Source organism: Schistocerca americana, chromosome 7 (genome assembly GCF_021461395.2).
Source record: "Schistocerca americana isolate TAMUIC-IGC-003095 chromosome 7, iqSchAmer2.1, whole genome shotgun sequence".
NCBI classification, from domain to species: domain Eukaryota; kingdom Metazoa; phylum Arthropoda; class Insecta; order Orthoptera; family Acrididae; genus Schistocerca; species Schistocerca americana.
The window spans coordinates 250,772,392-250,786,055 of record NC_060125.1 but is presented as its reverse complement, the minus strand read 5'-3'; the positions used below and the strand labels follow the sequence as shown (position 1 = coordinate 250,786,055).

At 43.2% G+C, this 13,664-nt stretch overlaps 1 pseudogene; it reads right to left on the bottom strand.

Annotated features, from left to right (window-relative positions):
* Nucleotides 1-572: 572 nt before the first annotated feature.
* Nucleotides 573-690, bottom strand: LOC124623265 (annotated as a pseudogene).
* Between the last annotated feature and the right edge of the window lie 12,974 nt (nucleotides 691-13,664).

Here is a 13,664-nt window from a genome sequence, read left to right as displayed (position 1 = left end):
AGGCCTGGTGCTGAAAGTGTTAACCCAAATGTTAGGCACCTGATTGATAGCCTCTACCAAATGCCAGGAACACATATTTTCGACAATTTGGAAGCAGTGGTATCTGCCAGTAGCTGTACCACACGTCAATTGACCAAAATAGTCACTCGATGATAATTTTGTACAAGTTCTTCTAATTTGTCTTGCCTGTCAGTCTCTGGCTTCAATACCGAATTTATTTGTCATGAATCTAAGACAAGCTGTACAGAACCATCTTTTTTCTCCACCACTTTGAGTATATGTAAATGTAGCAGGCTTAATTATACCATCATCTAACATTGTGTGATTTCAACAAACACTTTATACTTGTACATGAAGGATATGGGATATAAGCACTCCGTCTTCAGGCCACAAGTGGCCCATCGGGACCATCCGATCGCCGTGTCATCCTCATTGAGGATGCGGATAGGAGGGGCGTGTGGTCAGTACACCGCTCTCCCGGTCGTTATGATGGTTTTCTTTGACCGGAGCAGCTACTATTCGGTCGAGTAGCTCCTCAATTGGCCTCACGAGGCTGAGTGCACCCCGAAAAATGGAAACAGCACATGGCGGCCTGGATGGTCACCCATCCAAGACCCGGCCACGCCCGACAGCGCTTAACTTCGGTGATCTCACGGGAACCGGTGTATCCACTGCGGCAAGGCCGTTGCCATATGGGATATGGTGATATAAAAATTTCTTGTGCTTCCATAAGCAGAGTGCATACTGAACGTTCTTCTTAGTGTCAATCTTCAGTAAAAATAGCTTTGCATTGGCTAACATAATGTTTCGTAAATCCTCTCTCTCTTTCCCCGTGATGTTCTGCAGTTTATGTATCCTTTCTTCAGTTGCGTGCTTCACATTTTCTCTCAACTCTTCTTCATCTTGTTCACATAAGTTTTGATTGTAATGTCAGTTTTTTACTTCTTCCTCGTCTCTATCAGCATTACTAAGCTTAAGACAATAGTGCACTCCTCAGATCATATTCAATTGACAGCATTCTTTTGCAACATGACCTTTCTTCTATAAATATTTAATATGGCTTGTTGTTCATTCAGGAAATCCATGCCAAGAATTAAGTCAATAGCCAGATTTGGCAAAACCGAGAAAGTTTATGTCCCTGACACTTGAACAGTAGGTGCGATAGGAGTTGTACCTCCATGTCTTTGACAATTAATGCACCTTTTATCCTCGTCTTTCTGAGTGACATAACTGACCAACAATGATGCTCTGTACCTTTTTATATGCTGTTTCTGATATGACTGTGATGTGGTTACCACTGTCTAAAATACCCTTCAGTCCCACATTTCCTATCATAACCTGTACAATAAGATGTAGATTCTGTCTTGTGACTTCCTCATTTGCTTCTGACAGTAGCTGGCCTATGTCTTCATAATCCAACAAGTTTATTTAGGTCCTTCTGGTTACTGATGTGGATGCATTGGGAGCCTGTCCCACATCCACATTCTGCCAATGTGTGACAGGTTCCCCTTATGGCGTTCGATTGACAGGTTTGGAGGGTGTGTTTCTACAATTTCCGTATGCTGATGTCTCTCACCTGGTCCTCACTAGTTTTGCTCAAAATTCTGATTGTTATTCACCCTCCCCCCCCCCCCCCCCAATGAAAACTATTCCAGTGTCTCTCAACTGGTTGTACCTCTGCTTGCAGTTTGCCATAATTGTGTCCTCCTGATGATCCATCCCTATTGTTATTCTTCCTATTTGTTTCTCTTTGACGACTCATGGACATTTCCAACGTGATTTTTACTCTTCGCTCGCATGTTGTTTGTTTCATATGCCTCTATGTTGTGACTGCACATTCTCACTAGTACCTGAATGATAACTTCATGTAGGAGAAGCAAATTATTTTGCTTTCACTACACAGCTCATCCCCAGGAACTGATTCTTTTTAACTAATGAGTCAAAGAATTTCACAGCACACGTGAAGCCCAATGATTCCAGATTCTTGAACATCATGATCTGTTCTTTGATTCTGTCCTGAGTCTCGCACGACCAGTAACAGGCGAGGAAAACATCTCTGAATTCCTTGTATGGTCTGCAGGTGGCCGAAATACCTTACATTTTTTCAGTTACCAACCCTTCCACGTATTCAGAGATAAATTTTAAATTATGTACCCGTGGCAAAGAGGATGGCATCGACCGATCTAATTGAGCAATCTAAGGCTTTGGGTGCAACGTTTTGCTACTATCTCGATAGTTCTGGAAATTCTGAACTAAGATAGAGTGCTTATGGTGGAATGCCAATTCATTGCTTGCTCTTATTCTTTCCGTTGCTTCTGATACACACATTTCTTGCATATGACGGATGATGCTGTTACACAAATTACTGCTACATCTTCCCACACTACCTTCGTCACTAATGTGTGAGACACATCTCCTGAGTGGCGTACACTTGTGTAATGATCCGCGTTTTGAGTACTGTTACACGACTGGCGGTGCACTCGATTATTGTGGACACGCAACAGAAGATCAGTCTACTGGGGATTGTACTGTGTGTAACGGATCTGCTATATCGGTATGTAGTCAGCCCCACTCACTTTCTGCTCCATTCCTTTTAGACGATCATTGTCAGCTTTCGTTCTTTTTGCACTTCTGATCTCCACCTACTTCACACGATCCCGCAGTTCTTTGACATCGTTGATTATATCTGTTTGCTGTGCATTATTCCATGAGTGACCCCCCACAATTCTGGCAAGTCTGCCTCCTGCTGGTGTAGTTGATTTATCCTCTCCGAATTTCTTGTTATTTCTTCCTGTGTTTCTTTTACTACCTCCTTGCCCTCTTCCCGTAGTGTGGGCAGAACCTTCTTCGTTTCACTTGCTGTATTTTTTGCCTGCTTTGTGTGTTCCTTCAGTACTACTGCCTCTTTCCTTGCTGCTAGTGCTTCCATCCTGATTACTCCTGCATCTTTCTTAGCAGTCAGTTGATATTTCTTTGGATTCAGTCGACATATTCTTAATTTTCGTCACGCGTCTTTGATTTAGATTATATTTTTCTTCAATTCTTTCTCGAATTCGTTTCTTTTCTTACTTTCTTCTTGCGATATCTTTTTTTCCTGCTTAAAAATTCTAAGACTGTGTTAATCTGCCTATTCTCGCCTGTCACTGCTTCTGGCATAAATGCGGATGGACTCATTTCACTATGGCAATATAGAGGTGAAACCGACCTATCATAACTCTTTGCTGAAGCATTCAACTTCAAGATGTTCGGAACCAACTCTTCCTTCATGTTGACTGTCATAAAACACACAATTCAGTTCCTCACAATCTGATGCTACTTTATACATACTGCTACCACTTCTGTGTGAACTGTTCCATACGAAAATTGATCAGGTCTTCATCCGACTTGTCTATCTTCCTGTTTTGATCCTATTCCATGTTACGAAAACTACTGTTTTTATTCTCTTCGCTCTTTAATCGTGCTTTACTTCTCGTTATCATTCAGGTGACCCTCTAACATATCATTATAAGAACGGAATCAATTGCCTACTATCCTTGGGACAACAAAACCTACACTATATTGACACAGATATATTTCAAGGAATAGTCCCTCCATCAGTTCAAATGGTTCAAATGGCTCTAAGCACTATGGTTCTTAACATCTGAGGTCATCAGTCCCCTAGACTTAGAACTACTTAAACCTAACTAACCTAACGACATCACACACATCCATGCCCGAGGCAGGATTCGAACTTACGACCGTAGCAGCAACGCGGTTCCGGACTGAAGCGCCTAGAACCGCACGGCCACAACGGCTGGCAATCCCTCTAACAGTGAATGATGATGTTATCAACATTATAAACAACAACACGTGGTGCAGAAACTAAAAAAAAAAAAAAAAAAAAAAAAAAAAAAAAAAAAAAAAAAAAAAAAAAAAAAAAAAAAACATGGTTTCATAAATTCGCACCAGCAACTGTAACTACCACAGATCTAAATGTTCACAATGTTACATAAGAAAACTGACTGGTTATCAAACCGATTTTATATGACTGCAAATGAAATCGAAACCCAATCCTGACAGGCTGTGATTTATACACGACATTACACTGAAGAGCCAAAGAAACTGGTACACCTGCCTAATATTGTGTAGGGCCCGCTTGAGCACGCAGAAGTGCCGCAATACGATTAATGTCTGAAGCAGTGCTGGAGGGAATTGACGCCATGAATGCTGTGGGGCTGCCCATAAATCAGAAAGAGTATGAGGGGGTGGAGATCTCTTCTGAACTGCACGTTGCAAGGCATCTCATATGTTCACTAATGTTCATATCTGGGGAGTTTGGTGGACAGCGGAAGCGTTTAAACTCAGAAGACTGTTCCTGGTGCCACTTCGGAGCTGTTCTGGACGTGTAGTGTGTCGCATTGTCCTGTCAGAATTTCCCAAGTCCGTCGGAATACACAACGGACATGAATGGATGCAGGTAATCAGGCAGCATTCCCTCGTATGTGTCACCTGTCAGAGTCGTATCTAGACGTATCAGGCGTCCCATACCACTGCAACTGCACACGCCCCACACCATTACAGAGCCTCCGCCAGTTTGAACAGTCCCATACTGACATACAGGGTCCATGGATTCCCGAGGTTGTCTCCATAACCGTACCACACGACCATCCGCTCGATATAAATTGAAACGAAACTCGTCTGACCAGGCAACATGTGTCCAGTCATCAACAGTCCAGTGTCGGTGTTGACGGGCCCAGGTGATGCGCACAGCTTTGTGTCATGCAGTCATCACGGGTACACGAGTGGGCCTTTGGCTCCGAGAGCCCACATCGTTGATGTTTCGCTGAATGGTTCGCACACTGACACTTGTTGATAGCCCAACATTGAAATCTGCAGCAATTTGCGGAAGGGTTGCACTTCTGTCACGTTGAACGATTCTCTTGTTCCATCGCTCGTGCGCCGACTGTAACAACAGGTTCAAGCTCACTTAAATATTGATAACCTTCCATTATAGCAGCAATAATCGATCTAACAACTGCGCCAAACATTTGTTGCCTTATGTAGGCGTAGCAGACAGCAGCGCCGTATTCCTCCTGTTTACATATCTCTGTATTTTAATACGTATGCCTACACCAGTTTCTTTGGGGCAACGTGTAGTTGCCGAAGTTAAAGGAAAAGTGGGTTCAACATTATTGGTCTAACTGCGTCGCAAAAATTGCTAGAAAAATTCGGGATCGTGCCGTGGAGCGACAGTTCATAAAAGCTGAGAGGTGGCATGAGCCCCCTCTCATATTTCTTACTCTGAGTAATTCGATTTTCCTCTCTAATTGCATGCGGTGAAAAGTTGCTATTCCTTCACACGCGGACTTCCCACGCAGCGTCTCTCATCACCCGGGTGGTCCGGTGACAGGCGGGTTCTGCTGATCTTGAAAGGGTTAAGCCGACGTGTGTGAGGGAGTCGAGTGGATGCTTTCCAGACGCCGACAATGTCATAAGAGCGGTGGCGACACGCCCACAGGGGCCTGACGGAGCGGCTGGGCTAGAGATTATGTTACTTCGCAGAAACTTAGTGAAAACACTTTCTGGCGCTCAGCAGAGCGCGCCTGTTCGTCTTTTCTAACTTTGTTCTGGCTTGGGTGTTCATTGTCTGAGTTCTCCCTACTGTAGCAGCAATTAATGTTGGGTTGGCTGGGTGTTCCTCTTAAGACTTGAGTTGCAAGGAATTGGCTCCACATACCACTTGGTCATAAATGTCACAACCTAGTTTATGGACATCTTCACCTTCACAGCATTTATTTGAGTACCCAATTTGACGTATTGTAAATGTTTCATGCGTTTTGTTTATTATTTTGAGTTTAGTCATAATAAATCAAACTGTTATTTTGGACATAACTTTCATTCTGTGGATCGGTAAAGCAACCTTTTCATTTCTCACTATGTTAATGAAACTTTCCTTTATCAAATTAATTTCTATCAAATTAAATTATTACAGGTGCCAAACTCTTTTCTACTCCACTTGCAGGGTCAATTGCAGTCAGTTGGCGTTTCTTCTTAATCCATGTGCAACAGCAAAAGTCAGAGTTAGAAAAGGGGGGGCTTAGAGCATCATTTCCATATGAAGATTCTAGAAGAATTTAGTGTCAAATACACTGCTAGCCCCGGCACCTCGCAAAGTGTCCTGTGGGAAGGTAACTTGGTGATATCTGTAACAGTCTTGTGCCTCTGAACCTTCTATGGCGAAGAACCTCCTTCACCTACACCTCTGTGAAACTAAACACAGTGGAACATTTACGCAAAAATGACCGATCTGGGGCCATAGCATCGAAACTGACATTGACTTAGGTAATACACTCCAAAAAACTACTATTATGTCCCACATAAGTGAACAGAACTAATAAATGACCAAGGAATAATATCTTCTGGTATACGAGATAACATTCAAGATAACGATAGATTTCTTACACAAAGATCAAGTGTGACATGCATTAACAGAAATAAATATTAATTCAATTCAAGCATCTATTTAATTAAATAAATTATGTACTGATGTGTAGTTGACGAAGTTATGGATTGGGTGTAATAATTTACTATGCCTACTACTTTAGATATGGATACCGTGATTTAACTGAGTTTACCTTGGTTGACAGTCATAGTGAACTACAAACAGTCATAGTGAACTACAAAGCGTTAAACTAGCACGATATGCGTACACTGAACCGCAACTGCTGTAGTATGGAGGTGCATACTGTACACAGTGAAAATTCACCTTTAAGTTTTCTAATACGCCGGAACTACAAAATGCTCAACATGCAAACCATACAGCTGTAGGAGTCTGCAATGCTGTGAACAGCGTGCCCCTGCTTTAACTCTAGCGGTGAACCTCAGTCTCCTTCTCTCGTCCAAGGATCTGTGATCACATCTCCAGACCAAATCCGACGTTCTAATCTGAATTCGGACTCTTGCCAGAATATACAACTCGCCTCGTGGCAACAGCTTGAATCTGTTTTCTCCATCACTTTAGTATCATTTCCATGTGGATTACTCTTGAAAAGTTAAAACTACCTGCTGAAATGTGGCAGCGCTTCTTTTCGCCAATCGCACGATTCTCCTCTATCCGTAAAGCCTTTCACCAGTAACAGTGAAATATTTATCCCCCAATCCTATCGCTTTCCGCAACAGAGAACAGATGCCCTCGGGTATCTCTTCTCACGTCACTGTTGGATTCCCAGTCAATACACTGTTTCTCTCCTCGTGCGCGAAACCACTTGGCATGGGTGCCTGCGTGACATCTAAGAAACGCAGTGGCTGTCCTGAAGACAATGTGTCAGTTGTCCCGTCACACTGGCCGCTTTCAGCCATCAAGGCGAAATGTTTCCGTGAGTCTTACAGATACCGATTTCTTAGGAAGGTCCATGGAAGAACGTCAGCTGGATACCTGCAGAATATGAAGACTGCACTCGCCTCAGAAGGGATCGATTATCAGGGACCACTCCGTTGCAACTCGGCTAAAGAAGTTGTAAAAAAATCTTTGCCGCATGTCTCTGGGACAATGTACTGTGGCCCACTAAGAGCACATCTCTGTACGCGGCTGGGGAATTCCCTAACGTTCTGGTCATGTCGCCAAATTCCCACCGTGTGTGTAAAAACAGCGACCGATTCTCACAGCCTTGAAGACATACCTGCAACTCCCCCCCCCCCCCCCCCCTTCCTTGTTCTCTAAACTGACACCAGTAAAGCAGTCTCCAGCCCGTAAGCTTCCCTTTGCCCATTTGCAGCTGTAACTGTCCAACAAAACATTCTACCAAACACAAACCCAGTCCCGTCATCACAAATTACTCCATGCAATTAGATACCAATGACCTTACTATCCAACCACTGTCAACCCTGTTTCGCAAGCACCATATTGATCACAACGCCTTTCCAATCACATTTAAGTGTGCTAATTGCATACGTCCCTATGATATAAACGATTAAAAGGAAAGAAAGGCGAGTCCAAAGGACTTGCTGTCTTTAACAGTTGTCTATAATGTCCCTAAACAACCAAAAATCTGTTAATTTTAATTATCGCGAGAGCTATGTTAATTTTCTTGAAAGAAGTGAAAGTTTCCCGCCCAGGAAATGGCATCAAACATATCACTTCATATCGCCGAAAGCTACTGAACTCCTTGAAAAACTTTTATTTTGTCGTTGATAACGAAACTATTTCGCTCGCAATGAATCTTTCCAAAGTTGTGTTTCGTATTTCGTTTGCTGTGTATCATTCACGGAAAAATTACTTTTGATTACAATTTTGTCATTCTGGAACTCGTAATTAGTATGAAGCTTCAAATTCATAGCTCCAACAAAAATCTTGTAAAAATTCTGAATTTCACATATGTTCTAGATCCCCGTAGTGTCGCTAGGCTTGTCAAAAACGAGGTCTTAATTTAATTAGCGTGAGAGTTACATCTTTTTATTGAAACAGCTCTGTAAAAGTTTCCTACATGAGAATTCACATGCACAACGCTCTGCGCGGCAGAAGTGGCAACACAATGGAAGCCAACGATTCCAGGCTGTTATTGATGTTGTAAGGTGGCATCATTTTGAGCGACATTACAACTACCACCCCGGAAAGTAGACCCTTTAATAGTATAAACATCGAGACAGGAAACCATTAACGATACTGACATCGGCTAGGGATCTTAATTTGTAGCAGAATATCTGCACGTTGGGCGATAGTGAAGCGGACGGAGACGGGAGGCTGGCAGGAGAACGGGAAAGACACAAGCGTGGCAGCCAGGCCTGAGAGCTGAAGACAACAGTGAACATAAGCTCCTGGAAACCCCAGGCGGGTGGACCGCGGCTTAGCGGGAGCCACGTGGCCGAGGACAAGGAGAAGACACTGGGGCTCGCTCACAAAACGCGTGGCGGCGTGTAGGTGGTTCTCCCAACGGCCGGAGCGGAAGCTTCTGGAACAGTCTGGAAGCTTCTAGAAGCTTCGGTCGGTTGCAAAAATGAGATTGGTCGGCGCTCGGAAACGAACGCCTTCCAGTAACATGATTGGCCACGCACATTAAAAGGGGGAAGAAAAAAGGACAGGAGCTACGAAAAAGCGTAGCGACTGAGAAACACTTGTACCTGGAGCGTCGAGGAGAGAGGTTGGTCCTGGCAAGGTGTGCGATCTCGTTACTGGGACAGAGTATTTGTAGCGAGAGCCTGAGCATCGTCTGGTGTTCCACGGCAGCCTACGGAAGCTTTTGGTGAGGTAGAATTTACGTTATCTCGCTGAGGCGAGAACCTTCACAGCGATAAGCGTCAGATCACTGTAGTGGTCGTACATTCGCAACGGCGGTTATGGAAGCAAAGTAAATTGCTGATCACGTGTCTTTTTCGTTCTATGCTGAGGCTTCACGTTTCTAGAAGCGAGTGTAGTTCTAAATATAATTGCAATTGCCATAGCTGATGTCGGTATTCCGCGCTTGAATTAACGACCGTGAATATATCACGGAACAGTGCCAGACAGAACGGTTACCAAATGTGAATAAACAGAACTAAAATGTTGCTCGTACTGTGTAATCTTTTATAGAGTAAACTGCAGAAGAGTAAAGAATTTAGCACTACTGAGTGTATCATTTCATAGCTAGTACTTTCCTTTGTCATTTTATTATCTCCTTATTTGTGTATTTTGTAGTGTTGGCAGAAGAGCCAACACTGTGTTTCTAGAGGAGGCCGAAATGCACGCGTTTAATTACACGCTGATTGGCGTGAGGTCTGGAACAGGACAATATCTTGAGAAGTGCAAATAAAGTACGTAGATGAAGTAATACTTAACTTTAATCCACAATTGTAGAACATCTCTCTCGATGATACATGCTTCACATAATAATTATCAATTGAATACGGCGCCTTGCTAGGTCGTAGCAAATGTAGCTGAAGGCTATGCTAACTATCGTCTCGGCAAACGAGAGCGTATTTGTAAGTGAACCATTGCTATGAACGTCGGCTGTTCAACTGGGGCGAGTGCCAGTACGTCTCTCAAGACCTGCCGTGTGGTGGCGCTCGGTCTGCTATCACTGACAGTGGCGACACGCGGGTCCGACATGTACTAATGGACCGCGGCCGATTTAAAGGCTACCACCTAGCAAGTGTGGTGTCTGGCGGTGACACCACATATTTCATGTTTGCAACCACCTGGTGGAGGCAGTGTTTGTAGGTCAGCACATCTGAACATTCTAGCATATACCGAGGATATGGTTAGAAACCAACCAGATTTACATACGACTAGTTAAAGTCACATATAGAGCAAAGGATAAGCTTACCCTTCTGGAGAGCGTGTAAGTGCCAGGGCGACAAATTAGCGTTATAAAATCCGTTGTCCAAAATTTTTCACTTATACGTTCGGCTCGCAGGCTTACCCATCAGCAGAAAAGAGCAAAACAGAAGCGGTAGCTTACCATGTGTTGGTGACCATAGGAATCCGGTAGGCTAGATACCAAGTATCAATTATTTTAAATTTGGCTGAAGTTTTTAAGGTTAATAATCATGTGTGTATTATGAGAAACAGTAATTGTCATAGACGAGATATAAACTAAACTTTAGCAATTTTCTTGTGGAAAGCTCCAGAACGGCGTTAACCTGAGTGAGTGAAACAGTATTGTAAACGCAGTGACAGGTGCATGTGCGCGCTTTTCACCTTCTGAATGTCCGTCACCGTAGCTCAGTGGTGCCGGCACGGTAGCTCAGCGTGTTCGGTCAGGGCATTAGCTACCCTCTGTGACATAGAAACTGAGTGATTGGATTAACGAAGAAGCTAAGCGGATGTCATCGGACGTCCGCCCCGAACAAGTTCAACGAACAACATAGAACAAAATGCGATAAAAAAATGTCGGTAGAGCACTTGGCCCCGAAAGGCAAAGGTCTTTAGTTCGATTCTCGGACTGGCGCACTGTTAAAGAAAAAACTTAAGAGGAAAGTGGACAGCGCGCTGGCCCAGGTTTGATTCCCAACTGGGTTGAAGATCTTCTCCGCTCAGGGACTGGGTGTTTATATCGTCTTTTCATCCTCATTTCATCTTCATCAATGTGCAAGTCTCCGAAGTGGAGTCACCTCAAAAGACTTGCACCTGGCGATCAGGTCTACACGCAGGGGGGCCCTCGCCACACGAAATTTCATTTTTACCTTTTTAATTACTGAACATAAACCGTTTTTGTATCCTACCAGTGATTAAATTGCGTATTAAAATGGACACTCCGGACATGATATAGGTACTACCCAGAAGGTCACATTTCTTAACCTTCCCTCGTTTGATTTTCGATTGCTTTCAGTTAAATTTGTGACAGACAATAAGCACTAAAAGACTAAAGGACAGCTAGAAGGTGTGGAAGTACACAAACATTTTTTTTTTAAATCAACCTTTGCCTAAGGAGGCCCTCATGCTGGGTACCCGCGTTCGAATCCTGCTACTGCTAGAGATATTTCGTTGGCGGGAGGGCTGGACTGGGATTCACTCACCCTCGTGATGCCGATTGAGTAGCTATTTCATTGAAGGGTAGTGGTTCCAAGGTCAGAACGTCAACAACGGACGAGAGTGCGGTGGGCTGACTCTTACATACTGTATCCGACGATGGATGACTGAGAATGCCACTGCGGTTAGTCCACTATCGAGTGGTCTTCAGGGCCTGATCCAAAGGTTTCCTTCCTTTTCCTTTGTATAACAGCTGGACGTGTTTCGAGATGTATGTGTATTTTCTGTGGGTATCGTTTTCTTTCTACACAAATACCAAATAAAAATTTGTTTTTTTTTTTTTATTTCAGGCCAAAGACTAAAACATATGCGTCTATTCTGTTGCGACTGTTCACTCAAAGCTGCTGTAGCTTTAACCTGAAACACAAAATCGACCCAAAGTTTGTATAAAGTTTTTACAAAAATAAAAATAAGACGCATAGAAGAGGAAGCGTAGCTATAAAAAAAGTATATGTGTGTTTACGATATGTTAAAGGAAAAAATTGTTTTTTGTAGAAGGTTGAATTTAAAAGAAAATTAAGTTCGAAAATATGGAAAACCAGAGACAGAAGTTTCTAACCTCAGCAAGATGATCATACAAGAAAGGTCAGTTCTTTTTCCCATTGTGTATTCTGTTCGATACAGGCTCCCCTTCCCAGATTGCCGTAGAATTCTGTTAGGTGTATACGCGGATCTGGTGCCTGTCACTTGCTGTCGTCTTCGACCGTATCTAACCATACCCTGTAAGCATGGCCAGGCGAGCGATTTCTTCCTGGATAGTAGTGATGGGTCAATTTTGTCATGGGGGTTTGGTCCATTTTAATCGACACTTTCTGCAATGGAAGAAGCACTTTTGAACTTGACGTCTAGACCAACAGGTGGTTTCTGGAGTACCGATAACAATCCGATTCTGTCCAAGTTTCTTTTGTCCAAATTTGACGAGGACTTTTCTTCCTGACTCGGAACCAACTGGAAGATCATTTTTATTAGTGAAAAATAAATACACCACAACTTGTTTGTATAGTGTAATGCTATATAGAGACGCTGGAGAGGTGATGATGTTTGGTTTGTGGGGCGCTCAACTGCGTGGTTATCAGCGCCCGTACAAATTCTCAACCTTTGCTCAGTCCAAACTCGCCACTTTCATGAATGACGAAACGATGAGGGCAACACAAACACCCAGTCATCTCGAGGCAGGTGAAACTCTCTGAACCTGCCGGGAATCGAACTCGGAACCCCATGCTCAGGAAGTGAGAACGCGACCGCGAGATCACGAGCTGCGGACATACCGGAGAGAAATCAGTATCGAACCCACGTGGTATTTTATTTATAGCCCTATACTTAACCTTTTCGTGTTTGATGAGACACATATGCGCCAGTAAGTTTAAATGGTTCAAATGGCTCTGAGTACTATGGGACTCAACTGCTGAGGTCATTAGTCCCCTAGAACTTAGAACTAGTTAAACCTAACTAACCTAAGGACATCACAAACATCCATGCCCGAGGCAGGATTCGAACCTGCGACCGTAGCGGTCTTGCGGTTCCAGACTGCAGCGCCTTTAACCGCACGGCCACTTCGGCCGGCCCAGTAAGTACTATGCACGTTTGAGCATTGGGATGTCCATGCCTCTCAACTGCCTGATGCTACCATTTAGTTAAAAGCTTTTGGAATTTGGAGAAAACAACTGCGAACCGTGGGCTGGATATATAGATGACTGTGAAAAATCAAGTGGAGCGATGTGGATTTATAGCTGGCGCAGTGCATCTGTTTCGCGAAAATCAAATCAAATCACCATCTTCTCCCTTCCAAGAACGACTGATGTTAGTAGTTATGTTTCCTAGTTCCAATATCGTTTTGTATGTTGTGGGAAATATATGCCCCAGCAAACTTCATAGAATTTTAAAAATAAATCTTGATGTGACATGTCAAAGCCATGTCCATATTTAATGTTGAAATTTATGTGCAATATTTCAAGTTCTTCATCGCCATGAGAATGAATATGTTTTGGTACAGACTGTATACTTCTCCCTTATTTACGACTCTGATAATATCTCTCTACGAACAAAAGTCAAGCTTTGAAATAAGTAAGTTTTAATGATAACATGGACCTAGTTATGTAGGTGGGAACCATGAACGTTACTTAAAAAACTTGTTAACAAAAGAGTAATATTGATCATGACACAAGGCAGTTTTAACCATCAG